This window comes from Psittacula echo (genome assembly GCF_963264785.1).
Source record: "Psittacula echo genome assembly, chromosome: 2".
NCBI lineage: Eukaryota > Metazoa > Chordata > Aves > Psittaciformes > Psittacidae > Psittacula > Psittacula echo.
In genome coordinates, this window is record NC_137737.1 from 68072341 (window position 1) to 68099325 (window position 26985).

General features: G+C 40.0%; 1 protein-coding gene across 2 annotated transcripts in view; it reads right to left on the reverse strand.

The window, feature by feature from the left end:
- PHACTR1 (phosphatase and actin regulator 1) overlaps positions 1-6263 on the reverse strand; it is a gene marked incomplete at its 3' end in the record, with an annotated part of 311992 nt that extends 305729 nt beyond the window's left edge. For both annotated transcript variants that reach the window (XM_080639593.1, XM_080639594.1), the window contains exon 1: positions 6221-6263. The remainder of the gene's footprint in view (positions 1-6220) is intronic.
- Between the last annotated feature and the right edge of the window lie 20722 nt (positions 6264-26985).

A 26985-nucleotide genomic window follows, 5' to 3' on the forward strand; every position in this document is an offset into this window, starting at 1 on the left:
ATGATTAATCATAAAATTTTGGTGGATGAAGTGTCCTGATGTTACTTTAGCCAAGGAACATCTTCAGTGGAATCCTTATTAGAATCTGGGGCTACCACAGCAATACACTTTTGTAAGATGCTGGACATTCAATATGCAAAAGCTGAAGGGAAGTAGAACTGAGTAGTCAGCAGTGATTAAAGTCAAACATCTAGAATGATTCAGCACTGTGGGAATTAAAATAAATGAGCAAAAGTGAAGTACAGTGAAATAACTGTATTTTGGAGACAGAGTGCAAGAGGAAAATGTGGAATTAAAACTGTACCTGGGAGTATTTTATTAAACCTTGAAAGCTGATCAAGAAGAAGGATTTGCAGAAATCTTTTGAATAATCATCCCCTATCTGTCTATACAGTCTTATGCATCTGTTACCCTTGGCTGTTACATGCTCTATTTTTATTTCCATATTTTTTTCTACTTAACATTTTTCATTCACTCCTTACATTCATCAAGTAGATTGCAGGACTGTTGCAACCAGTAAAAGCACACCTAATGTAAATGGATCTGTAAATTATTTACAGATACAAAAGATAGTTTAAGATCAACCTTCGAAAGAGTTTTGTTCAGTTATTTAAATAAGCACAGTGTATCCTGCCAAATGGACTAGCAAGCATTTCGAGGTATGTAGGAGCACCTTGGAAATACCCAATTATTGTAGTTAACATTAAGCTGGTGTGCCCTGTGTGTGCAAAAGGAGAAAAGACTGAAGAAGTGGATGCATACATCTCCAGAAAATTAAACAGGTTTTTTTATCTTTGAGGCATAAATCACCTGAGAGCAAAACCCAGAGTCTGAGCAGAGACCAGAGGATCTGACTCTACTGCAAAGGTGGACACATGCAGCCCCAAATGGTATCCTGGCTGCACGATGTTCAGCCTGTGGTGTGGCGTTGCTAAAGGTGCCAAGAAAGGGTGCGAGCCTTAGGACCGCTTCCATCAATCAAACTCATGGCTGCAGAAAAGTGCTATGCTCAGTCTGCGATGGGCAACTCCCCTGTTATGATGATACTAAAGCCTTCATCCTGCCTACTGGGCAGAAGTCGTTCTTCGCTCTTAGGGTTTATCCAGGGGGCTTTGTGACCTTGTATATAATGGAAGAGAAGGGTTCCTCATTTCTTAATCCTGATCAAGCCTAGGTGAGAGCTAGGTACCAACAGCCATGTCCTTACATGCACTCCCTGCACACAGTGCAGTTGGCTGTGCTCAAGGCAGGCTCTCTGACATGGCACAGCTGTTGGAGGCAATGGCTTAAGAACCCCTGATCAGCTTTGGAGCTGTTTGAGAAAGTGGCAAGAAGCCTCAACAGCTGCCTCCTTTCTTCTTTCAGGAGCTACTTTTGCACTGTGGCTGTTGCCCACTTGCTGAGCAAGGCTATGCCTGGCTACATTCCTCACTGATCTGCATCCAACCTGCTGACTTGGATGTCCTGCTTGGCCTCATACCTGCCTCATCACCATGGTCTTGTCTGACAATCTGGACTCTTGGCTGAACCTGGTGGCTTGTCACCAGACGTGCCCTGCTTGTGTGCTGCAGTGTTTTACCTCTCATAGGCAAGGCCACTGCTTCTGCCCTTCTTGCTGACTCTCGGCTCACTTTCCATTAAGGAGCAGTCTGCTTCTACTGCTCCTTAGTGCCAGCCTTCTCAGCTCTGTCAAATGAGGTCTTTCTTTCCATGCCCTGAAGCATAACTTCTTTCAAGTAGAACTTCAAGATCAAAGCTAATGTGTCTCCAAAGCAGGCTACATTCAAGATGGGATCTGCACATTTACAGCTTTAGATTAAACCTTGACCTATTTGGGGGAAATTACTCCCTTTCCTGAATTAGGTCTCATCTCTCAACACGCAATTCCTCTATGCAAACAAATACCATTAGCACAGGCATCTTTCGTTCAAGTTAGCTGTCTGGGCTTTCATAATCCATAGAGAAAATAAGGCAAGATTTATATTATCCCAAGGAAGATGTCTAAGATTAGGTGAACCCTGCTCTTAAAATTACTTTCTTTCCACTGATACATGCCAGACTAGTCAGAAGTCTTAGGTGGAAACATCTTCACTGAGGACACCTAAGGAATAAGTGAGTCAAATCCTGTTCCAGGCCCCATTGTATACATTCAGACCTCACGGCTGAAAGCTATGGTGGATTTGGATTTAGAATACATGTATATCCAAGAATAACTAGTATCTTCCACACACTTCAAAGGGAAGAGACTTTTTTGATAAGTGAAGTACACCTCCATGCCTAGATTTCAGATTCAGACTTTCCTAGGGCAAGGGCCTGAGCCTAGGGGATCACAGTCCCTTCTTTCCTGCTTCTGATTTGCAGATGCGTTAGCAGGCATTACACACTTGGCAAGGACACCCCCCATCTCCTAGATCCCAACATACGGCCACAGAAAGACAGTCAGGGAGAACTGCAGAGTTCAGGATATTTCTGGCTTGTTTCTAAAGACTACAGCCAGCTGGCTTCATTTACAAAGTTTTTTAAATCTGGATAATCCTACTGCCAGATCCAGCTTTTGTGACTTTTCCATCCCTTCTGCTTCACTTTCCTTGGAGGAAACAGGCAACAGCTGTTTGAACAGTAGATGCAGCCTGAATGGCCAAACATCCTCTGTACTGTGTTCAGCCCACGGTAGTGAGGTGATGGCTGCTTCTGCAGAAGAAGATGGGAGAGGAGGCAGCTAATTAAGCTAACACCTCTCTTCTCCTACCCTACAGCAGAAAAGGCAGTTCTGCAGCTTTCTGCAGGAGTAGGGATGAGGTGTGGGTGTTAGTGCAGGCAGGAGGAAACTGAGAACTGGTTAGTTGCTGGAGGCCAAAAACCTGTTTCAGTCCATTTGCGGAGGTCAGTGTCCTGCATTCAACTACATGAGACGTGATGTCAGCTGGGATTTGATAACATCTGCTAACAATGCCATCATAGCTTTGAGTTCCTTCCCAACATTTTATGGTCCTATTCCTTCCCTTTTCCTCCACCCACAAGGAGTGGGTACAATGAGTGCTTTACAGCTGCCATTTGTAACATTGTCATATCATTAATGTGAAAACATTGGAAAGGAGGTTTTTTTCTTGATTTGGAGGAGCAAAGGATTAAAAATCAGAAATCTTCAAATCTCACAGAAAGAGTAAGTGGGTGATAAACCCCCCTTTTACAGTCTGTAAACAGAGCATTTTGAAATGCAGTAGCTAATAATATAACTAAAGTAATAATAATAATAATACATGTAATATGCTCTAATGCTGTTTCTAATTAAATGGCAGAACTCTAGTCTTCTTTCACTCATTCCTGTCATAATGCAGTTTTAATGCATATACACATGCTGTTTGATAGCATGACTTGCTAATAGCATCACGTTATTATATAAAGATCAAACAGTTACTTGTGATCCCATTCGGAAGACCTGGTGGTAATGCTTTCTTGCAGACCTTCTATTCAGTTCCAAACTAGCTGCTTGAGCTGTGCTATTTGTGGTGGATGGGTGCCTCACATTCAGTGCATTTTTGTTTGGTTTTTGGGTTGGGTTTGGGTTTTTTTTTTTCCCCAGAAAGTTATAGCTAACACAGCTTAACTGTTTGTCAGAAGGCAGATAAGGAAAGAAATACGTTATTTTTGCCCACGTTTCGAGAAATCATGCCACAATCTCATATAGAAATGCCTGTTCTTTGGAAGACAGCCTTAAAATTTGGCACAATGTACAAGGACAACAGGAGTTATCAGAGCTGTGCAGGCAGTAACAATTCACATTCAGTAGGGTCTAGTTCCTTGTTGTGCATGGGAGTAAGTTGGTTCAGAGGAAGGGGATGAAGTCTGGGGCTAAGGATGGCAATAAAGGTAGTTGTTACAGGAAAACCTGATGATGAAACTCTTCCGGAGGTTTATTATTTAGCCTGCTGAAGCCATCTCTGTCACCTCAGAGGTGCTCAGTGCTACCTCAGACAGTGAAAGCCTCCTGAAAGCCTTACACCTCTCTCTGCACAGGCCACACTTCATCTGCCACACCTATTGCTAGCAAGGTTGTCCATCCATCCTTCCACTCCAGCACGGCTCCTGTTGCCAGGGGGCTGCTATGTTGCATCATTTGACAATGTAGAGCAGAATTGTCGTCACTTCTGTGCTCAGAACAATTTCCTTGCTTGTTGGAAAGCAGCTGACCTCAAACACAGATTGATGAAGACGGAGTTTGGGGGAGAGGTCTCACAAGCATGTGTGGTGAGAGATGTAAAGGACAGGAGCTAGGGAAAATTTCAGTGAAAGGAGCAAAAAGCAAGGTGAAAAGTGGAAGTGAGCAGAGCATAAGTGCAGCCTGGCTCATATGTCAATGTATTGTTTCCACTTGTGGAGGTAATAAGGGTTTAGGAGCATTTGTACTATGCTGTGGTGCACAGTGGAAGCATGTCGTTGGCATCCTTCCCAAAACATTCACAAGCAGGGGGGACAAAAAAGAAATCCCCAAGTCACAGTGTTGGTTCCTACTTGTTTTGGCCAAGGGATAGAAACCTGCCTGACAGATCTAAAGGTCAACCCCCTGCTGATGACTTTTGTATCAAGGAATACACTTCTGCATGGTGGATTTCCCCCCTCATTTTGCATTTTAAAAAGGCAAAATAATTGCATTGAAACACAAAATCAAGCAGGTGCTAAGGTTAAAATTTCAGTCATGCGTCTAACCAATCAGTACAAGCATTTTTATATATGCTAAAAATACCATTTCTCCAAATATGGGGGTTTTTCATTTGCCTTCTTGGAAATACTTACAGTGAAGGTTGTGTATATAACCCTATTAGTCACCTTGTGTACATTACTGTAATAGAGTTTCATTGCATGAATACATACTCCTTCTGTAGTTCCCTCTGTACCTTGTAGTTCACAGGGATGCTGTCGATAAATTGCTATAGCTTGTAAAACAGTGAGTTGCAGAGTCATTAATTTTAGTTTCTATAAAAGAGAAGGAGGTTTGTTCTCATAGGGATATTGAGGAACTTATTTTAATATTTCTTCTGTAGCAACGCTCAGGTGTCTATTGCTTTTCAGAGAAGAAGTAAAAGCCAGCAAAATCAGTTAGTGCTCCAGCCATTTTCCCCACCCGATTTTGATGTGCTTAGCATTTGCTTCTGTTGTTTGATGCAGGAGGCTGTGCTGTGACAAGAAAGCTTTTCTGTGACTTGTACAGATGAAAATCTACCACAAGTGGGACAGCAGCTGGGCTATGCAGCGTGTGTTAGGCAGCAGCACCTCTGCTGAGTCAAGGTGGTACTGACCCCCATGGTGGTACCCCCCTGGGTGGATTAGGTCTTGCTCTGGGAGAATGGCCTCCGCAAGGAAGGCAGAACTCTATTGGCTGGACTTTGAATTTCATTAGCAAGTGATGAAATTAATAAATGGAAAAAAGTTGGATTGTATTTCCAGAAAACAGGCAGTATGTATTAACAAAAAAGGCTGATAAAGCTACTTGGTTCTGAGTTTTCTTCCATGTAATACTGTGTTTAAAGCTTAAGGAACAAAAAACCCTTCTCTCTGAAGTTGCAAATTTTATCCAGAAATAGAACTGGTGAGAAAAACATGAACTGACTTTACCAAAAATATCATCTGTGTCGTGAACAAGCCTCAACTACATTAGAGCAAAGAAGCTTGATTACTCTTTCCCTTTCTCACACTGCTGCTGCTTGGAGTGGGGGGGAGGCAGGGCAGCATTTCACAGGGAAGGATGCAAACCAGTGAGAGCCTGCTGGTTACATACAGCGTGCTGGACTGCCTCAGAGTTTCCCAAACCAATTCCTGCAGTGCTGACCGACACCACATTATGATCTTGACAGCATCAATAAGTAAGGAAGAAGGGGAAGGACACCACAGGTTTACATAGCTAGCAGCGGACCATTGCTGTCCCCTCTGGCTTGTCCACTTGGATTCTGCACCAGCATACTCTTGATCTTGGCAGTTCCTTTTGCTCCTGCTGCACACCCAACAGCTTTCACACCTTTCATTATCCTCTGAGAGTGCAGATCAACCCTATCATTGCTCTTCTTGTAATTCCTTTCACAACTCATACATTTTTAACACCTTTCCCTGTGGCTTCTGTACACTTTGGTAGGTCAGCCACAAGGACTGGCCCTTGTCTGGCCTTATACATCTTAACTGTACGGTTAAAATAGTAATTTTCTGAATCAGTACCAGAGTTTCTTACCTTGAGCTCCTTGACTGTAAAACAGTCTCTGAGCAGACTCGACATCCAAAAAGTAGTCCATTTTGAAGGAACTTTATATCTTTATACACTACTCCGGTATGGATGATCAGTCAGATTCCTGGGAAAGATTACAGAGATGTTAGACAGAAAAAAGCTAGTGAGTTTCTTTGTGGAAAGAATTGTGTAGGCAGTCACTGAAGTACTTCATTTGGCATATTAGGGTCAAATAATTTTCAAATTACTATTCATAGAACTTCATAGGTATCCTTTTCTATTTTAGGGTGTTCGCTTCAAATCCTTGTCTAAAAACATTAAAGACAAGTCCTACTGCAATTATTAGCACAATTCCTAGTACCACCACCTTTATGCTAGCCACAGTCTCAATTTCTTATGCTACATACTTAGACTCACCTGCCTGTTACATTCATTCTTAAAAAGAAGATCAGTAAAGCTTGGGGCAGGGAACTCCTTCAGCCAGATTCAGAGCAGGTACCTCCTGAGTAGGCACTACTGTAAAAAACTACATTAAAAATAGCATTTGTGCTGCTTATTCCTTTCTAGTGCTCTGCTTTGGCATATACAGCGTTCTGGATATTTCATTCCATCTAAATGACCAGTGCCAACCTTGCCTTCTCTCTCCCCTTGTATTGACCAGAAGTAGCAACAGAACACCCCACCATCAGTTTTAAAAAACTGTGATAAGAGCAATCATTAAGAAATGTTAGGCTACTCCTACCACAGCTTCTTAGCTAAGGTTTATATGTTTGGCATTCTTCTGAAACTCAGATCTGCCTAGATCCTAGAATACAACTGTTCATGGTGCGCACCGAGTCAGGTTTGCCTCTGCCGGGCAGAGTTCCTGGGATTATGCACATTATCATGACCCTTCTCCAGTCTTCTTGCTACCTTCTGCATTTTCTTCTACTGTGAATAACTTGCAGAAAATACACAATCTAGTTCTCTCATCCACACCTCAGTCAGCTACAGTATATAATCATAAGCATACAAACAGCTCTGCACATTTATTTTAAGACAGACATACAAAAATACCTCTTTTTTTGTCCTTTTACGTGCAAAGCTAGCAAAAAAGTTTAGGGCAGGAATCTGACCCTTGCTTCAAGCAATTCTTTTAATTACATTGGCAAAAATAGGAAACCAAGGTTCCAAAGCTTTCCCTTTTCCCTTCAATTCAGTTTTCATCAACCAAAATGCAGTCCTTCCTAAAATTCAGAAGCTTGTCCTAGTAAGAAAACTTTCAAAATTCCTCAGCATTCACTTTACTGTAACACTCCCAAACCAGAAACAGTACTTACTGCAGAGTAGCGAGAACTGCCTGGCAGCGGTGTAAGCTCCAGTAGTTCCAAGGAGGGTTTCTTTGATCTTACTAAATGTCCCCAGTGTAAGCAAACAATTTTGATTGTTTGATTGGAACTCTGATGAATAATGCATAACGTCAACTGGACTTCCTTTATCAGATAAAAATGGCCAGGAGATGTTGTTACTTAGCAACAGGAGGTGACACTACGATCATCTCCCCTACTCCCCCTCACCCTTCATCCTGAAAAATTAAGCCCCTGGTTTTAATTTGATGAAAACTTTCCCAAGGAAAAAAGAAAATCTACATAATTTCTTTAAGAATTTGTTTTTCACTCTGATCTTCCTTGTTGCATCTCATATTCTGAGATTTTTTTAAGTCTTTCATAATGATTAACTGTAACATTGTATTTTGTCTAGTAATCTGCTTTCAGTAAGTAAAATCTACCTTCTCTACCATTTACCAGAAGAGTAATGAGATTGTTAAATGTTTTGCTATGCACATAATGCAAATAACATCTTGAAGAGATTCATGTCTTATCTGGTACTGCTTGTTGAACCAGACAGACAGAGAAAGCAACACACAAAACGTTCCAGTGATGCTATGAAATATACAGATTATCTAGAAACCTTTCCTATTACAGAATTCCTACTTTAAGTAATTAATTCATTCTTGAAGGAACTCTAACATCGGATACAAGCATTCTCAAGGAATCATTGCGTTTCTGCTTAAGATTCAGCCTTTTACAAAATACACGATGTAGGGTTTTTTTTCAGGAATTACACATTGATAAAAAGCCAAAGCACTGTGAAAGATCTTAAAAATAAATAAATAAAAATCAGATGCAGGATATAAAGTACTTACCAGTGTTACTGACCTCTTTCCATCCTACTGTCATGGAATAAGACTAAGTAAATGCAACCCAGTCTGTGAGCCAGAATGAACAGCTTCTAATTTTCACTTCAACCTCGAAATCAAGAGTACTGAATAGAGAAAGGTGACGGATCTGCTGTTTTATATTATGATGAAATGAAAGCTCTTAGCACAGATCTGAGTAGAACTGCTTTTTTTTTTTTTTTTTATACTACATTAGCTTGCTAATTTGAGGAAAGTGAAAGGCTTTGTTTTACTGTCTTTTATCTGTTCTCTTTGCTACCCCCACAATTTAATTTGCATTTAAAATTATTCTTATGTCTCCACTGCACTCCAAGGTATGGAGCATTTTCTAATCACGATGAATGTTCAGTGTGGTATTTGTGTAATGCCACTTTTATTCTGAGCCAGAAACATGGTGAGTAATTATAGTTGCCAGCTATTTTCTAGAATGAAATACAGAGTGGTTGCCTGATGCAGTTTCTGAGTTTTTCCTCCATTTAGCTGTACATTGCAACAAACGAGTCAGTCAAAGCATCAGTAAAAACATAAATCAAACAGCACAGTGTCATGGCATGATAGCTTAAACATGCATAACCATAGACCATGAAAGCAGAACATGTTTTTACTGAGATTTTTTCAATTATAATTTGCTTTTCCTGTATCAGAAAGTGGGCTTGCATGATTAGTAAACTGAAATATAGCACAGTTGTTTCTTGGTGGCTTCCGGTTCGTCTAGTTTAGCATTATTGGAGCTGCACAGTGTTTGGAATCCTGATGAAGCCAGGCACTAGAGGCTAACAAGGGCCATGCAATGAAGTTGCACAGGCATCCCTCACAAGAGGGCCAGGACCCTGTTTCTTCCAGCAGGTCTTAGTGTAGTGATTTTGGAAGTGGATCAGAAATTGAAGAAGGCAGTGATAAAGTGATGCTTTGATAAATTTGGTCCCGGAAGTTCTGGCCTAGATGAGTATCAGAAAGCAATCAAGCTTAATCTTCCCATATTTGCCAATACTCTGCTTAAAAGATCATGTGTAAATGTCTTCTGAAATCCATTGCCACCAAATGTTACTGGTGTTCAAAACTGTGGATTCTGAAAGATTAGATTTTCATTTCAGTATAAGAAAACTATATTATCAAGTAGCAAAGGTGGGTTTTCTGGCTTTTAAGAAGAAACCAAAGAAGATACACCCTCAGAGTACTTTTTTTTTTTTAGTACACTTTAGAAAGTAAGAATCCCTGTGGGCAGATTACTCCATGGGTTTCCTCCCTTAAGATTTCTTAAATGCTTCTTCAAAGCACCCAGACAGTATCAAAGATAAGGGGGAGCTATATGAACTTCAGGTAGAATCTGGTATGGCAGTTCCTATATTGGCACCCCACTAAATATGGCTGGATTAAGTAGGCGTCTCAGTGCCACCTTAGCTGTGGATCTGGCTTATGCAAACTGTGCTCCTATTTTGAGAGGTGTGTTAAACGTTTTCATTCCTAAACACAAATTAAAGCAAAACCAAACAACAAGAACACTGCAAGCCACCTTCTTTGCATCTTGGAGAATTACTAGCACCTTCCCTTTTTGCATTTTGGAGAGTTTGTGTTTGCTATGATGACTACTGAATAATAGGTCCCTCCAAGCTGGATCCATTATCTATGGACCAGGGGCCATATGCCTGTTTAACTGAGCTGGCTTTCTTCAACAGAAAGCCAGAAAAAAAACAACCAACCAACCAACAAAAAACTGGCAATACAGAGATGCAGAAGGAAAAATGGAAGTCAGGAACACTCTACCTCACTTGCTCCAAGGACCATATCTGCTTCTTTGCAAGCAGTATGGAATATGGTTTTAAAAATACAACCTTGCATGCTGGAGAGTGGTTTATAACACCTGTCCTTCAGCCTTTGTTGTGTCCTTCTGATTCTCTTTGCCATCACCCTTTCAATCTGCGTTGTCATCTGCCACTGTGACAGACAAGCGCAGTATTGAAATCACTAGCAGCCTCTCTACTGACCATTCCAAAATCATCCATTTTGATACCTTCATCCATCTCAGGGATTTACAGTTCATTTTGAATTATAATGCAGCTTTGACAGCTGCTCAGAGCTCTCTCTAACTAGGGGATACTTAACAACTAAGAAGATAACAATGCATGTTTATTTATATGCTTCTGTGGCATTCATCACCATGAGGGAAATCCTTGCCTGCCTCACTACAAAGTCTTTAGGACTGTAGTGTGGACTCGGATTTGAGCTGCAGTCCTGAAAGAGCTCTACCCTTAGAAAGGAAAATACATTATCTCCAGTTGAAAAGCCTACATGTCTAGAAAAATGTTCAGGTAAAACAGATCTGGTTTGAGTTAGGTATGATCCCCAGAGGAGGCTTCCAAAGAACAGCAGAGCACCTCAGGGGGCAGGACAGGGAAGGACAACAGTAGCTCGAGCCAGAAACTGTACTCTACAGCTCTCTGAACACTTCCTTATGCTCTGTCAAGCCCAGAAGCCAAACTTGCAAAACCTCTGCTATTGATTGGACCTCTTATCAACACAGATCCCTGTTCAAGATAACAGGTGCAATGGTTTTATAACATACACAGATACCTACAAAGGTCTAGACTGAACTCTCTGTGAGCCAGACCATAAAACCAACTGACCAACCTCTACTAAAGAAATACTTTGAATAAAGCTGTTACACTTTGGAAAAACCTGAAGCCATCTGAAGCCAATTCTTCACCATGAGCTTAAGTAACCTCCTGCAACACATCTGACTTTTCCCAAATAATATATTTAAAAAAACCCCAAACCAACCCAAAACCCTCAAGAGGAAAATAATTGAACACTTGGCATTTAAAAGTGTGAGTAGCCTTACGGTTTTCTAAGTCAGATGCACGTAGGCATAGGGTTGGGTTTTTTCCCCTATCCTGAACTCTCTATTGAGAACATAACTGTTACTGTAATGACTCAGAGCCTTGGAGAAAAAAGTCTGCTGCTGACAAACACTAATATTAACCTGAAAGAAAGTGGGAGAGAGAATGTAATATGTGACTGAAGAAGTGTAGGCAAGGTGATTATTACAGAGAGTTGTTTCCTGCGGGATACATTCAGAATAAAGAAAGAATATAAAAGTTTAAGCCCCTAAGCTATGAAGAATGAGATTTTTTTAAATTATAATTATCAGTCTTGTGCTTAGATATATTAAAAACAGAGGATTGCTAGCAAAATTAGGACACAAATATGTTCTGTATTTCTTGTTTGTAATGCAAGACAAATATTATGATGTACACAACATACAATAAAACACCAAAATATTCAACTGAGGGCTACAGATGCTTTACCGTGATAGAGACTACCCTGATGCTTTCAGAAGTTTCTACAAATTTTGTAGAACTCTATCCTGGGGTCAGTTGGAATTTTAAGAATGCTATCCAGAACAAGAGAAACTTCCAGTGCAGAATTATTTATTCTCTATACTTCTGCCATAAACATTATCAATACCAGAAGCACTGAAGAGACCACAAAGGTAGCTCTGGCTCTTGAAATAAGTGGAAGGTTTAGTTTGTGCTTTCATAGCATTAGGATCACATTCCTGTTGCTTATCGCCAAAGCAAGAACTGCATGGACTCCAGTGTAGAAGAGATGAACTTGAAAAGAGGCAGCTCCAGCATCCTGTCTCATGAACAAGAAGTTCAAGAAGTTGCTAGTTGAGGAAATGTTAAAAGTGCTGTCATTGAGAACAAAGGTTATCTACCCTGCGTAGTAAAAGTCTATTCTAAGATGATATATGGCAGTTTGATATGTCTTCATTTGAGGGAGGAGAGGTTGAAGTCATAATTATATTATAAACACATTAGGGAGAGTTGGGGGGAAGCACTTATGTTAAAGCCTTATCCTTCAGTCCTTATACAGGCAGAAATTCTTCTGCATTGAATGATGCAGAATTGATGACCTTCGTCATCCTCCTTAATTACATGACTAGATATATTTTATTTTTCTGTAACAAACTACACAGGAATGGAAGAAGAGGAACTTTCCCTAATTCATTCCCACGGATGACTTGGTGGAAGCAGAAAAAACACAGAGCTATCTGTGGCAGAGGAAGTGGATGAAACTAGTAAAATAGAACTTTTGGGTAAGCCTTCCTCTGCCGCCCAACCAGTATGCAGCAGTCATGGAGATGGAGGCATCCCTTCCAGCTTCCTACTCACTTTTCAAGGAGTTCTGGCAAAGGAACTTAAAAAAGATTCAAAGGAGCAGCTGGAAGCAATGACAGACAACAAAATCATCCGTCCTCTGTGCCTTCCTGGGACTGAGCAGTGATCAGAGCTTGAGCTATCCCATACACAAAGAATAGTGTGACTTCCCAAAGATGTAATAGGGAATGCCTTTAGTTTGCATTAGCACAGGTACCAGTTATCTCAATCTTAACCTTCATCAAAAGAAAGGGAAAACCAACACAGGGAAACTGGAGACAAATGTGTGCTTACAGTCTCCTAATGGCCTTTGAGAAATTCACTGATATTGGAACATTTCTAAATCTCATTTTAGTTGGTTGCTGGTTTAAATGGGATAAACAACTCTGAAGTAACTGAGCATCTGGACATAAATACAGTAACGTGATTACATTTGATAAAAAATGTAGGAATTGCAGTCTGGTTAGAACAAAATCAAATTACTTCTTGCCAACTGATTTTATGTGAGGCAAAGATGTAACTATGGAGTAATAATGAAGTTACAAGGTGTAGTGCTCACATAGCATGATGAGATTTAATATTCATAGGGCACTGTACATACATAGGTAAATAATGCATATGAATGCCAGGTTTCTGAATAATTTACATAAAAATCATTCTTGTGCCTGTTCTTACACTGTGCTGTCCTCCAAACACTACATCAACTTATTATAAAGATTTCAAAAACGTTTAGCCTATGTTTTTTATGATTAACTTCCCTAGGAAGACAGATCAACCACAAGAGCTTTAGAAAAAAACATTCACCTGTCATATGTTTCTTACCCTGTGTTGCTCTGGAGCTACTGAGAAGCCACATATTTGCAGTGGGAATATTTATAGGACTCATAATGAAACAGATTAATAAACAAAAATCATCCAGATCCTTTGGGTATTCCTGGACACATACTACTGTACCTCACTATTGGAGTTATTCCAAAGTTTGAGTGTACCTTTAGCTTAGTTTGGACACAGTTTAGGTTTTTCTTTTACATGCACAAGTTGGATATTTTCTTGCATTTTAAATATACAACTATATATTGCTGTGCTTTCTGTAATTTATGGAAGGTTTTGATCCTGCATAATGAAGGTCTATGCAAGGTCAAAAATGACAAGCAAGATAGCAAGCCAGAAGAACTTAATTCTTTCTTAACTATAGTTAGACTGTAGAGCTGTCAAATTACTTCTGCCTGGTAGCAAAAGTGTGGCCTAAAAGAATGTGTATTGCAGCTATGTGTGCCACTAACATAATGGTGGCTACACTAGTTCTCCTGTCTCCTCAGACATGCTTGTTTTCTGCCCACATCCTCTTCATTTTTCACCATACACTGCAGGCTGAGGAGAGTACTTCAAACTCTTCGTGTTGTTCATGATTTCAAAGAATTTTTGCTTGCCTTTGAGCAAAGCCTTTTTGCACCCTCAGTAGGAATTTGTAGGACTCACACCAAATTTGCATTCCGCCATGGAACAGCTAATGCAGACTCTCTCCTCCAGTTTCTTCAGCTTGACAAAAGGTCAGGTCTTTTAATAGAACATCAGACTGGAGACAGTTTCTAAAAAACATCAACCAAGGACAGGTCCAGTGTTTTATGCAAGTTGCACTTATTTTCAGTCAACTCCATTGAAAAGAAAAATGATGCTTTTATTCTTTGCTCAAGTTTCACTAATTATTAAAGACACTACAGTCATATTAGTGAGGTGTATCCCCAGGAACTAACAGAACAGCATGCACAGACAGACTGCAAATAATTGCCGTGACAAATGACATTTCACAGTCTATGGGTGGTCTTCTCAAAATAACATTCAGTGTTTGCTCAGTGCCCCCCAGGCTGATAAGTAGTTTTAATAAAATATTGTCTTCAGGAGAAGAAGTAAAAAGGCACTTGTGGCACGGACTCTAAGTTAGGCTTAAAACAAAACAAAACAAAAAGATCACAGGTGCTTGTTTAAAAACTTATTAAAAGTTGTTGGAAAATCCAGTGAATTTAGATTAGACTTACTAAGCACATTGCCTCAGTTTCATTCCTTACAGGACAGATCCTTCTCTTACGGACTACCTTCAGAAACAATCAGTGTTGTAGCATTAAGCCTCCTGATTAACTCTCATTTGCATATTGTGTAGTAGATGTTTCTGAATAATTTACATTTTTTAGTTGGCAAAACTTGCAAGTGTCCCCTTGTATGGCACACATACCATCGACACAGAATTCCCAGGGACCTGAATGCCAGCAAAACAAACAACTGGCATTTTGATACAATCAGAGTGTAACTATAAATCCAAGGCTTGCTTTCTGTTGATTTCCAATATTCAAGCCAGGTTAATGTTAGAGCAAGGAAATAGAAATGCCTGACGTGACAACCAGGTCTCACGATTTCTAGTGGTGCACGACAGAGGGAAATGTGAAGCTCAGAGCAACAGTGGAATTACAGCCCTGAAGCTACAAAGATGCTTCATAGAGGTCAGTGTTTCTGAAGAGAGGTGAAGGTGATGCCTGGCCTGCTTACGGAGCCCCGCTGGATTTCTTTGAGAAATACGACTTTAATATTTCCCCCTCCCCTATAAAAGACTCTCAGCATAATAATAACAATAAAAAACCCTCACCCCAATGTTTTCTTTCTAAACACATCCAGCATCAGAAAAGCTGTCATTTCAGACCAACTTCTGCCCATCCCTATGGCAACTAATGGAAGCATTTAACACTATATATACACAAAATGTAATTTGCTCCCCCGCCATCTCTAGTTATACTCTTCTTTTTATGCTAAAATTGCTCCATGACGCCTACAATGTTTGGAAAATGCTCCTGAAGTGACATGCATCACAGGCTCAACGTCACTGAAAAAAGCTCAAGTGACCAATTAAAAAATATGGATTTTGAAAAAGCAGTTGAGGAAATTAGCAAAGGCCAAAAATATGACCATTCAGACAAGATATTTGTAGTCTTGGAGTGCCCATACTAAAACTAACAGCGTCTTTGGAAAAGAAGGGAGGAGAGGAGAAATCAGCATTGATGATCAAGACAGCAGAAATGACAGTATTTAGCATTTTTGCAGACTGCAGTCAGTGGTCCCAGTCATAGAAAGAACTCTAAAAGCTATGAAGCGGTCTTTGGAAATCCTTCCACTGCCTGGCCCCTTATACCTTTAGAAATCACTTAAGTCAGCATGAATTTGAGACTTACAATATTAAAATGAAAATAATTAAAAGAGTAATACGGATTTTTCAGAAGGGAGGGATGTATTCATTGCAAACAGCTCTGTATTACGAAGCTTCTGTAACAGAGAACACACAGTTATTATTTGGCTGTCCGGATAATTTGCCTGGCTGTTCTCTATTCCTTACATTCGTTATCTATACCTGTTTCAAACAGAGCTGAGTATCATACAATAAAAAACATTATTAAATATAAGCACACTAGGAAATAACTTCTTTCTGTTATCCCCTTTGGAGTGGTCAAACATGCACAAGAACCATCTTAGTTTCAAGCAGGTGAAATTTAGAGAAATATGTAGACAGTTTTATAGTGTGTAAGCATATAAATCCACATATATGTTTATATATATGCAAATAAACCAGACAAGCAAGAAGAGAGCTATTGTGTGATAGTACAATACTTTTGTCATTGTAACAATAGCAGAAACTCAAATGTTATCAGAATGTCTCCTAGGTATCTCAAGTATAGATTTCAAGTGTGAAAGGGATCTACTTCATTAAGCTCAAGAGGTAGTGTAGTTCTGCCATTGCCTGAACTCATATTCTCTAATACAGAATGGTGCTCTGCAAACAAGAGGCCTTGTAACAATCACCAGTCAGCAGGGACAGGTATCACATACAAACTAGGCTGAGTAGCTTTATAGTAGGCTTAGAGAAAACAAAGTTATGCAGAATTTTTGTGCCTCTTGGAGATGCCCAGCACAGGCAAGAAAGAGAGAAGTACCAACTAAGGAGAATGTTTTTTACAGTATATCTTTTGGAGTGTACAAAGGAAACAGCATCTGCAGTGGGGTAGAGTGGGCCCCTCATACACCAATACAATGGTTACTGGAGCCAAACAGTGCCAGCTGCTCTCTCCAAATCATCCTTTTTGCACCTTCCTTGTGTTAGTCTTCTAGCAGGCATAGACCATCAGCAAATACCTATAGCCTTCTAACATGGTTCAGTGACATGAAGATCTAACCAGGTACCCTTACAGCAAAGGAGCCACACAGAAAATGAAAGAGGAACTGACCATGCCTTTCCAAGGCCCATCCCTGAAATACTTTCTATCTGGAACTACAAGTGGTGGGTAGATGGAAATAGCAAAGTGCTGAAAAGGAATAGAACCAAGTCTAGAGGAAGGAGGAGACAGTATGTCTCCTTCTGTATGAAGTGAATACTGCAGCATGCTATAAGACAACTGTCTATAACCCTGCTATATGAGTTATTTCTTATTTGGCTTGAGTTTTTGGCTTGTGCAGGTGCAAGAGTATATGCAGCTCAATCTAAGTTGTGCAATGCATGCAGATAAAACCGATCTCTATTTAAATCAAGTCCTTAACCAAAATTCACCAACTGTGGTAAGGATTTGGTATTTGAGATGTTTAAGTATTACGATAAAAAGGGCTTCTGCCAGCAAGCCATGTAAGAAATACAGTTTTTCACAGAGTTACTCAAACAACTTCCCACAAAATCATTCAACAGCAAGTTTCTCATCGTGGCTGGACCAGGGGGACAACTGGAGCTCAGACTGGGCCACCGCTCCTCCTTCTGCTCGAGATTCTCACACCTTGAGGACGTACTTCAGCTGGGAAGCTATCCTCTCTGGTCTCCGTATGTAGTCAGCAGCCAACAAAAACACAGTGACATCAGAGTAATCCTGCCTTGCTTTCCTCACTGCTTTTATGAAGAGCCTACATAAATGAGCTCTCCATGAGAATCTTCCATTTTCTTCCTTCAAGCCCTTAGGGGCTCTTCATTTGTTCATGTGGTTCCTCAATGTCCATGACTCACAGGGATGCTTCAGTGAGTCTCAACAAATGAGTTGTCCAGCTGCAGAAATAAGGGAGAATGTGCTGTACTTGTTTTAGCTTGAAAATGGGATATGCTGTATGACTAAATTAAAGTGTCTTTAACCAAATGGACTAGTTGGACAGTATCTATAGCAGCACTCTAGTCTAGACAGGCTCCTTTAGCCTAATGCTGGCACTACCTAAATCAGTCTGTGTTTTACAGCCATCTTCTGCAAGCTCACTCTTGACCCCATATGAATAGCGCACACTGGGAGACATTAACATTTTTTAGTTATGTGAACTTTCCCTTGTAGGCTGTAATTTTCCTCTCAATGCCTAGAGCCTATGACAAAATGCAATTTGCTGGAAACAATTGTAAAAGCCTGAGGAGGTGAGGACTGTAACACAAATAGCATGTGTTAGTGGGAAATGTAGCGTGGTCTCCAGCAAAAGGATTACAAGAGGAAAGTGTCTTAGAAGGCCGTACTTAATGCAGAATTGCAGTCTAAATGATGAACAGCATAGCGAGATAGATCAATAAAAGAAAAGCAAATGACAACAAAAACTGTATTCACGGAAATACAAGACAGAAGGGAACTTCAAGAAATTATCTAATCCCTGTACACCAATTAACCTCACCAAGCTTATTCTTCACTGACGTTTCTCTAACCTATACTTTAAAACCTCCTTGAAAGACAGCACCACCTCCTTAGTAGGCCTTTCCAGAGTTACAATACCCTTAGGCTTATAATTTCTTTTCTTAAAAATCTCCCAATTTCTCTGCTGCAAATTGAACTTCTCCCCCCAACACGCCTTTCCTCTGGTGCATATCATGAATAATTGAGCAAGGTGGTGTAACTAGCATGTCTCGCACAGAAATAATGTATTCAGTTACTTTGCTGAAAGGAGAATTATAGTCTTCTGTAGGTGACCAGAAAGCCACCATGATATTCTGAAACATGACAACTTTTGAAGAACACAGTTGACCATTTTCTTAGTAAAGAAATGAATCTGAGTGGCTTAAAATAAATATTTGTCAAGCCCCTCAAGAACTCTGCTCTTCAAAGGTTTTTTACTAAGTTTTGTCACCTCAGAAAGGTCACAACACTTAGTAAGTTAGGTTTAGTTTATGTATTTAATAGCCCATTGGACTTCCCAATTGTCTGGAGAATTGTGACAAAGCCAGATAAGATGTCCTTCTATTTTCATATCCATGACTTCTTTAATCTTACAACTCAGATCTATTTTTATAGTAAATACATTCCTGTCATCTAGACACAGACTTATCATCTTCTCTCTCTGAGGACATCTGTCACCATCACTTTGATTTGTTCCTTTAAGCTGAGATTCAGCAGCTGACTCCAAAGGGATAAAAAGGGTGTGGAGATGACATGTAGTCACAGTGGAAAGACCCAACTTTCCTCCTTAAAAAAAAAAAAAAGAAAAAAAAAGATGATTTATTCAAGAGTAACCACAGCAATGTATATTCAGATTGGATTGGCTAATAAATACTCTGAGCAGGACGAAAGCTAAAACTTGGCACATGAAAAACAGAGTGGTTTGATCTGCCCCCATTCAAGCAACAGCAAATGCTGCTGCTCCTGAAAGTGAGCACAAGCCCTGTGAGTGCTGGGTCTCTTCTGCCACAGAAGTAGGGCTTCATCTCTGCTGCCACTGGGGGACCGGGGCAGCAATTACTGCTTCTGGGAGGAACTGAAACTCTCTAGCAATGACTGCTTGGCAAAGCAAACATCTGAAACTGAGCTCTGGCGAAGAGCTCTGTAGCTACTGCTGTGATACGGGCTTTCTTCCTCCCTGGCAGTCTGCTTTTCTACAAAACTCTTGTCTTGCCTAAACCCGGAGCTGGCTCTGAGAAGGAGCCAAGTCATGACTTGGGGTTGAGAAAATCATATATCCAAGACGTAGTTAACCGAATGGATTCCTTCTACTGTGATTAGAAGGGACAGCTCCATCACAGCTGCGTTTTGTTCCTCAATTCGTTGCAGATTTGGATTTTGCTGAGAGATTTAACTAAGCACTGTGTATGTCTGCTTTAAACAGCCTTCAGGAAATAAATAATTTACAATTTGTGCTATTCCACTACTGTTTTTCTTACTCATAATTTGTCTTTGAGTCCCTAATGCCTGTAGTCACAGCTCAGAAGTCCCACTGTGGCAGGCAATGAAGAAATAATCCCCGACTGAAAGAATTTACCATCTAAATATTTTCTCATTGAGATCAGTAACAAAAGCTTCTGGGAGAAGGGTCTCCATGCAATAAAACAGAGAGAGCATGAGGAAAGCTCATTACCTTTATCAGGACAGCAGGGCAGGCCTGCTGCATCTTGCTATTTTTATAACTCACAGGCACAATACACAAGTGCTCCCTGAATTTCAGCAAGGTATAACCACACCATATTTCTTCCTTAGGTGAATGTGCCATTTCCTCTCCTGTCTTTCCAAGCCTTCCTTCACACTGCCAGGGATCACTTTTTTTTACATTTAATCCTTTCTGCAAATTTTCAGTTTCAATTGCTCCTCCATGCACAAAGGCCCTACCACATGAAATTCAGGACACTAACTTTTGATGATAAGATGGGGAAAAATATTATATCTGTCTGAAGGCAAGCAGCATAAACAGCAGAGAGAGCTATTTCTTCCAGGACATAACTGTTCTGGCTGCAGCACACAGAGGGGCATCCTAATTGCAGGCAGGGCAATTTCTTTCAAGTCTTGTTCTCTGCCATACATCAACTTCTGCTTTAGAGCAGAGGTTGGCAGCTGTGACATGGGTGCCAGATAGTATATCTAAAAAGATGCTACAAAGGGAGAGGCATCATTAGGAGGCAGCCATCATCATCTTCTGGCTCCTAAAAAAGAGGCTGCTGATGTGCTATGCAGCATTTAAGTTTCATGAGTTTCCACTAACTCATGTGCAATCTAACCTGGAAAAGAAAAATAGAAGCCAGACCATTCTGTCTGATCTGTGTCTTAGAAGTCACTAAATAAGGCTAGAAAACATTGGGAGGGATCCTGCAATACACATTCAAGTAAACTGGAGATGTGCAGCTCCAAGGATCTGGATAAGATGGAGAGACAATCCGTGAAATAGAGAAAGCAGAACTGTTCCCATCTGAAATACCTGTAGCATAAGGATTCTGTAGGGAGTACATGCGTACACAGAAATGCACACACAGAGAGAAACGCATGTGAAACAAATTTAGATGATAAGGTTAAAAATTTCTCCTTCCTGCACAGTTTGTTCATCTCCAGTGGATGTATACCCTGCTATGAAATGGTGAAATATCTGGCCTGAAACACATGGACTTTCTAAAGCTGCAGAAGTGTGGTTTTTGTTCAGCTAGCTTAGGAAAAAAAGTACTCTTCTCTAGTCATTCGCTGGCAAAGTGCAGTATATCTAATTTTGTTAAATTCCAAAATACACTGTGCACCAAAGTACTTGTAGGTGTAAAGTAGAATGTCAAGGATGAGTCAAAGATTAATACCTAAATTATAGAATGTGAAATGGGAATTACAGTCTTAAATATCACGTTAAGAACTAGGAAGTATTTACCTAGTCTAAAGCACTACTTGTACTTTAATAGGCAAAAAATGCTGTTTCTTTTAGTCAAAGGGATTCTTTAATAGTCCCAGGCTTGAGCAAGAGGACTGCAGAGGGTGGACTGGCAATTTGATGACAGACTTCTACAAACTTCAGCAGAACTCTTACTCAGTAAAGCACTCAATTATAAAGCTATGCTTCAGTCCTGCCTACTTCCACTGCAGAACGAGGATACATTTAAGACTGTATTTAGGTACTTGGAATAACAGATGCTTTACTAGTTTCCTTTAAACATAGTGCTACTTCCATTACTGTCAGGCAAGAAGTTTTCCACTTTCAGTCTGCCCCTTCAATTACCTCATTGTCCTGTTTTTCACCCATCCTTACAGACCTGTCTTTTGCTTTCTTAAAAGAGAAAGAAAGCAAGCAAGAAAGAAAAATAGCTTGGCTACCTTCACAGTAGTCTTAAACAAAAACCCTTAAACTTATGTGATGCTGCCAGTGCTGTCTTTCTCATTTTCACCTTTTGCTTCTTATATTTGTCAACTCTTCATGGCAGGACCACTTTTTCCCTGTGTGCATGCAGTCCTATAAACATACCTGGAGCTTTTAGATGCTCTGTTAAAAAGAAGAAAGAAAATAAATAGATGCCGTGGTTTAAGCTCAGACCGTAAATTAGAACCAGGCAGTCTACTTCCTCCTCCCCCCTTTCTTCCCCCCGCTCCTGGAGGGATGAGGAGTAGAATCTAAAGAATGCACCTCCCACGGGTTAAGATAAGAACAGTCCAGTAACTAAAGTATAACACAAATCACTACTGCTACCACCAATAATAACAATGATAAAGGAAATAACAAGCGAAGAGAATACAACACCTCACCACTCGCTGACCGATACCTTGCCCCCCACCCAGCTGTGTGCTAGGCCTTCTGGGTAACTCTCAGTTACATCCTGGGCATGACATGCTGTGGTATGGAATACCTCTTTGGCTAGTTTGGGTCAGGTGTCCTGTTCCTGCTTCCTCCTGGCTTCCCCTCCACCCTGGCAGAGCATGAAGCTCACAAAGTCCTTGGTCAGAGTAAACATTACTGAGCAGCAACTGAAAACATCGGTTTTATCAGTACTGTCCCCAGGCCGAAAATCAAAACCATAGCGCTGCACCAACTACTAAGAATGACAAAAAGTAACTGCTACTGCTGAACCCAGGACAATAGAACATAAAAGATCAGAGTTTTAATCAGCTTGTTAATGTCTTACTGTCACTAAGCACAACACCTGGTAAAGTTCCGAGGATATTTTTTAAATAAGCACGGCTGAAGAGATCATAATGATACATCACTATATTCATAGGCTAACACACAGAAGTGATTCTAGCAATGCTCAGAAACAAATTCCAGCTGCTTCTCAGAGCTTTACCAACTAACTTCTGGTTTAGTAACCAGTGTCCAGTGAGTCCACTGCCTCTCAAACCACATGCGTCACTGACTGATATTTTCTACTGCTCATTAGCTGCTGACAAATAGGATACAAAAATAAAACTTTGGAAAGTAGACTTAAATAGACTTGTGAATTGGTTATAGAGAACTCTGCCAAAAATTGATTTTTATGAAAAAGGAAAGGAGGTTCATCAGTTAAATAGTTCCAGAGAGCAGACTTTTGAAAAACTAACATTTTAATCAGTTAAAAATACTAAATAGCTACACACAAACACACTTATTTTTAGTAGAATCTATTAAGTATCACTTCTTGACATCAGCCAGCTCAGACTCACTGTACTCCAAAGTATAAATTTTATATTTTAGCATTTTCAAGAAGTCTTAAGATGACTTTTGTTCTATACTTCACCTTTTAGTCCTCAACTTAGAAGAACACGTTTGCTAAAGAAGGTAACCAGAAAGAGACAAAAGAGATGAGAAATCTACAGGTAAGTTATTGTCCTTGTGCTTTCCAAAAGTCCTTTATCAAGTCAGGACTTTGTTTACAGCAGAAGGCCCAAGCTCTCCTTCAAGCAGGTTTTCCTCTGTAGTCTGTCATGTTTTCCGTCTAGCTGTTTCTTATGGAAGCTCAGGCATTTATTTTGCTGTCTCTTAATGCAACTCGCTTCATCTGATACATGGATGGGTCAGAGAAATAGCTCTCTATTTCTAGGCAGAATTCAACTGATCTCTAAAGACTGGAAAAGTGACTAAAGTGATCTGGCACTCGATACATGCATACAAAAAGGAGAAAGTAAAGGTAGTTGAATGCCTGTAAGGATGCAGGCTGCTGCATTTTGAATATACTACAATACAGAATACATATTGGAGCCCCAGTAAAGGAAGGCATCGCAATTCTGTACACTTCATGATAAAAAAAACTTTCATCATCAGCCCAAATATGTTTTACTGAGCAGTAGTCCATGATTTTACTAATTGACCTAGCATATCTAACTAGCACTGCACTTGGTGATGTGTATGATATTCAGTCCTATAAACCCTGATAGAGCAATCATATTATAGAACAGAACGACTGTGGTTAAGTTATCTAATGGCAGCAGCAGAGATGGTCACTAATTTCATTTTTGTGATTCTGCTTTAAGCCTATGCCACAGTCATCCCTGAGCATCTCACAAACAAGACAATCCACAGTATAACATATCTAGAAAATAATGAGGTACGACCTGTATAATTATGAAAGCTCAAATTTATTTTCAATTGATTTTTTTGTGTGTGTCATTGTGCCAACTGCAAGCATGTAAATGCTATCAAAGCCTCTCAGCATCTTATTGGGGGAGGGGGTGTGTGTAATCCACAGAAAAAACTAAAGAAAAATCAAGGTACACAAGTTTATTCAGGTGTTGCACCAAATGGGGGTAAAATTGCCTAATATGAACTATCATTTTGAAAGGAGGATTTTGCAAAATCTCTATGGGCAATTTCAATTTTATTATTTTCAGATAAAGGAAGGAGACCAAAACACCAAGTAATTAAGAAGAAAAATATGGGCTAGAGTCTAATGTTAGTAGTTGTATTTCAACAACAGTGTCAAGGGGAGCTTGCATCTCTGAAAGAAGTCAAAGCCACCAAGATAAAAATTTCAATCTGTGAGAAACTCTAGCATAAAAAGTGACAGAAATTAATGCTGCTGAAATTTTCTGAGTTGGAAAGGGATACTGTGAAACAAATAGGGTGATTAAATTTATGCGAAGTGTAGCTTCTAGTAAGATCTGGAAAAAACAAAATGTACCTGTGTCAAAAAACGGCCATAATAAAGGACTAGAGAGAAGACCTTTAGGCCTATTTTTGTGTGTATAAGCAGGAAAGGTGAGACATCTCCCAAGCTAGTACAACTGCAAGGGAATTCACATATCCTTTCAGACACGGGCTCTCGCAAATACCCAATTATCTATGTTAATGTAGGCAGCATTTTACTTCATGTGAGCCGATTCCTCTCTTTTGGCAGACCCGTAAGACGACTTTAGTGAAGTAGCAACTCAGTTTACGTTTTGGCTTTAGCTATGACATGTAGGGAAATCTGTTGTTCATCTGCAGCAGCCATACTTGTAAATGCCCGTACCATTTCCAGTAACAGAGGAAAAAACTCCGACAAACAAATCCATGCTAGAATTTTAAACCTGAGAATTGTGTGACTGTGTATGCCTCCTATCTTCCTACCCCCAAAATACCAAGGTTGGCAAACTGGGACAAAACTTCAAGCAAGTATTCAAAGTCATGTGGAACCCCATTTTGGCATTAAGAGTATACCTAACAGCCATGAGCAAAAGCTTGCCTCTGCTGGTAGCTCTCAGTGTATATTTGGAGTAGTTAATTATCCTTCAGCACAGGACTTCCAGACCCAACTTTCAAAGTACAAATCTTCAAGAACTGAATATCTTATTCTCCACTCTCTTTTTGCCCTCCTGCTTCCTTTTTAGCATACTTTCATTGAGACACCTGCTTTCTGCCTGCAATAAAAGGAAAGCCCCAGCTGTGAGTCTGCTTCAGATGATTTGCCATGTTAAGAAGAAGAAATGTTAATAGACTGGTGTGGAAAACTTGATTTCTTGGGCACAAATTAAAAGCAAAATCATGATGAAGAATCTTAAAGAGAAACAAGATTTTCAGTGTCACCTACTCTGATGAGACCAAAACAGAAACTGATGTATTACTGGAGTAGCACTGAAGTTAACTTGCTTCAGAGTAACAGAGGGGAACAGAACTAGGGAGTATTATATGCATTTCACTTCCGTGACTCTGAGTTTGGGCTACATAATGCTTAATTTCACTTTGGTCTGAAAAACATATATGTTCTGGAAATGTACTGTCATTTATAAAAGCTTTCTTTGCTTCTGTCATCAGCAAAGTAGGCTATCCCTACTTTATAGCCAACAAGTAGTTTTGCTGCGTAAGGGACGCTGAGACTCAATTCAAATCTTGTTTTCTTTTCCGCTATATCGTGCTGGTCTGTGACAGCTCTCTACTAAATATGCCTGTTTCATAGGATTAATCTTGAGAGCATCAACATGCAAAGGACATATATAGCCAAGTGGATTCCTTCAAACCTGTTATTAAAACAGCCCATACCAAATGTTTGAAGTTTTCGGCAATTATGTCAATATTTGCTATATTATTGTTATCATAATGGCTAAGAACATATTCAATCACTGCACTGTTTGACAAACACAATTTTAAAATGAATATTGTGCTTTTTTAAATGAGATGTCATAAAATAAGCATACAGTGTCTCTATTACCAATATTAGTGCCGCACAACTCTTCTGATTCTCCTCTTCTTACTCTAAATGCTTACTTGTTTTTATGTAGAAGCACCAATACTCTTGCAAAGGCTGATTAGCATGCACCAACTGAAATTTCCATCATACTACTAGGTTATGCATTTCTCTGTGCATGCAAGAAGACAGACTTGTTCACATTACTCTGATACTTCTGTCAACATCTGTTCACAGAAGTGGCTATTGGCATGCACTTATCTGTGAATCACTATGCAAATATATGCAACTGCAGTGATAGAAGTCCCTAGAAGATTTGAACAAACCCATTTACTTTCTGCAGTTAAAATTTTGAGGTGACTGACAGGTCCATTGTCACAGCCCTTATAGAAACTGGTTGCCTGCTTTTTCCGCTGATACAGAAGAATATTATTTGAGTACAAGAAGCATTACAATGAACACAGAAATTCCCAGTTTTGTTAACATTTTGCGTGATCCTGTTTCAATAGAGAATGGTGAGGTATGTCCTCAAGGGAATCAGACCTGGACAATGCAGAAAAAACAGATTCTCTATTGATAGGCAGTGTTCAGGACACCACAGAAGAGTCCTATAAAGACACCTTCATCAATTCTCCATTTATACTCATGGAGACAAGCAAAAGGCAAATCAGAGTGGTCAAACTGATGTTGTCTTGGGTACTTCTTAGTGTTGCCAGTCAGATGCTCATGATGAAGGCCCAACTGAGATAATCCTGACTGAGGCAGATACTGTGCTGCTCCTTAAATAAAGTTCAATAATCTCTACTATCTGTCTGATCAGTCTGGGCTAGACTGTTTGTTTAGATCTGTTGTTTAGAACAAGAGGCATTACCAAAGTTATTCTTTTCAACAGTGACCTTGTCAGGTATGGCCCCCTTTCTGCAGCTGTTCCATGAGCCACACAGGCTAGCAGATGAGTTTGAGGCTGGAGTGAAAGCTTTATTTGTTATTCTTTTCCCTTACTTGACATAGGAGGGCAAAGGACTGGCACACTATATCCTGCCGCTGCTTACCTCTGAGGTTTTGGTAGCTCATACTGGCACAGAGGCAAGAAGTCAACAGA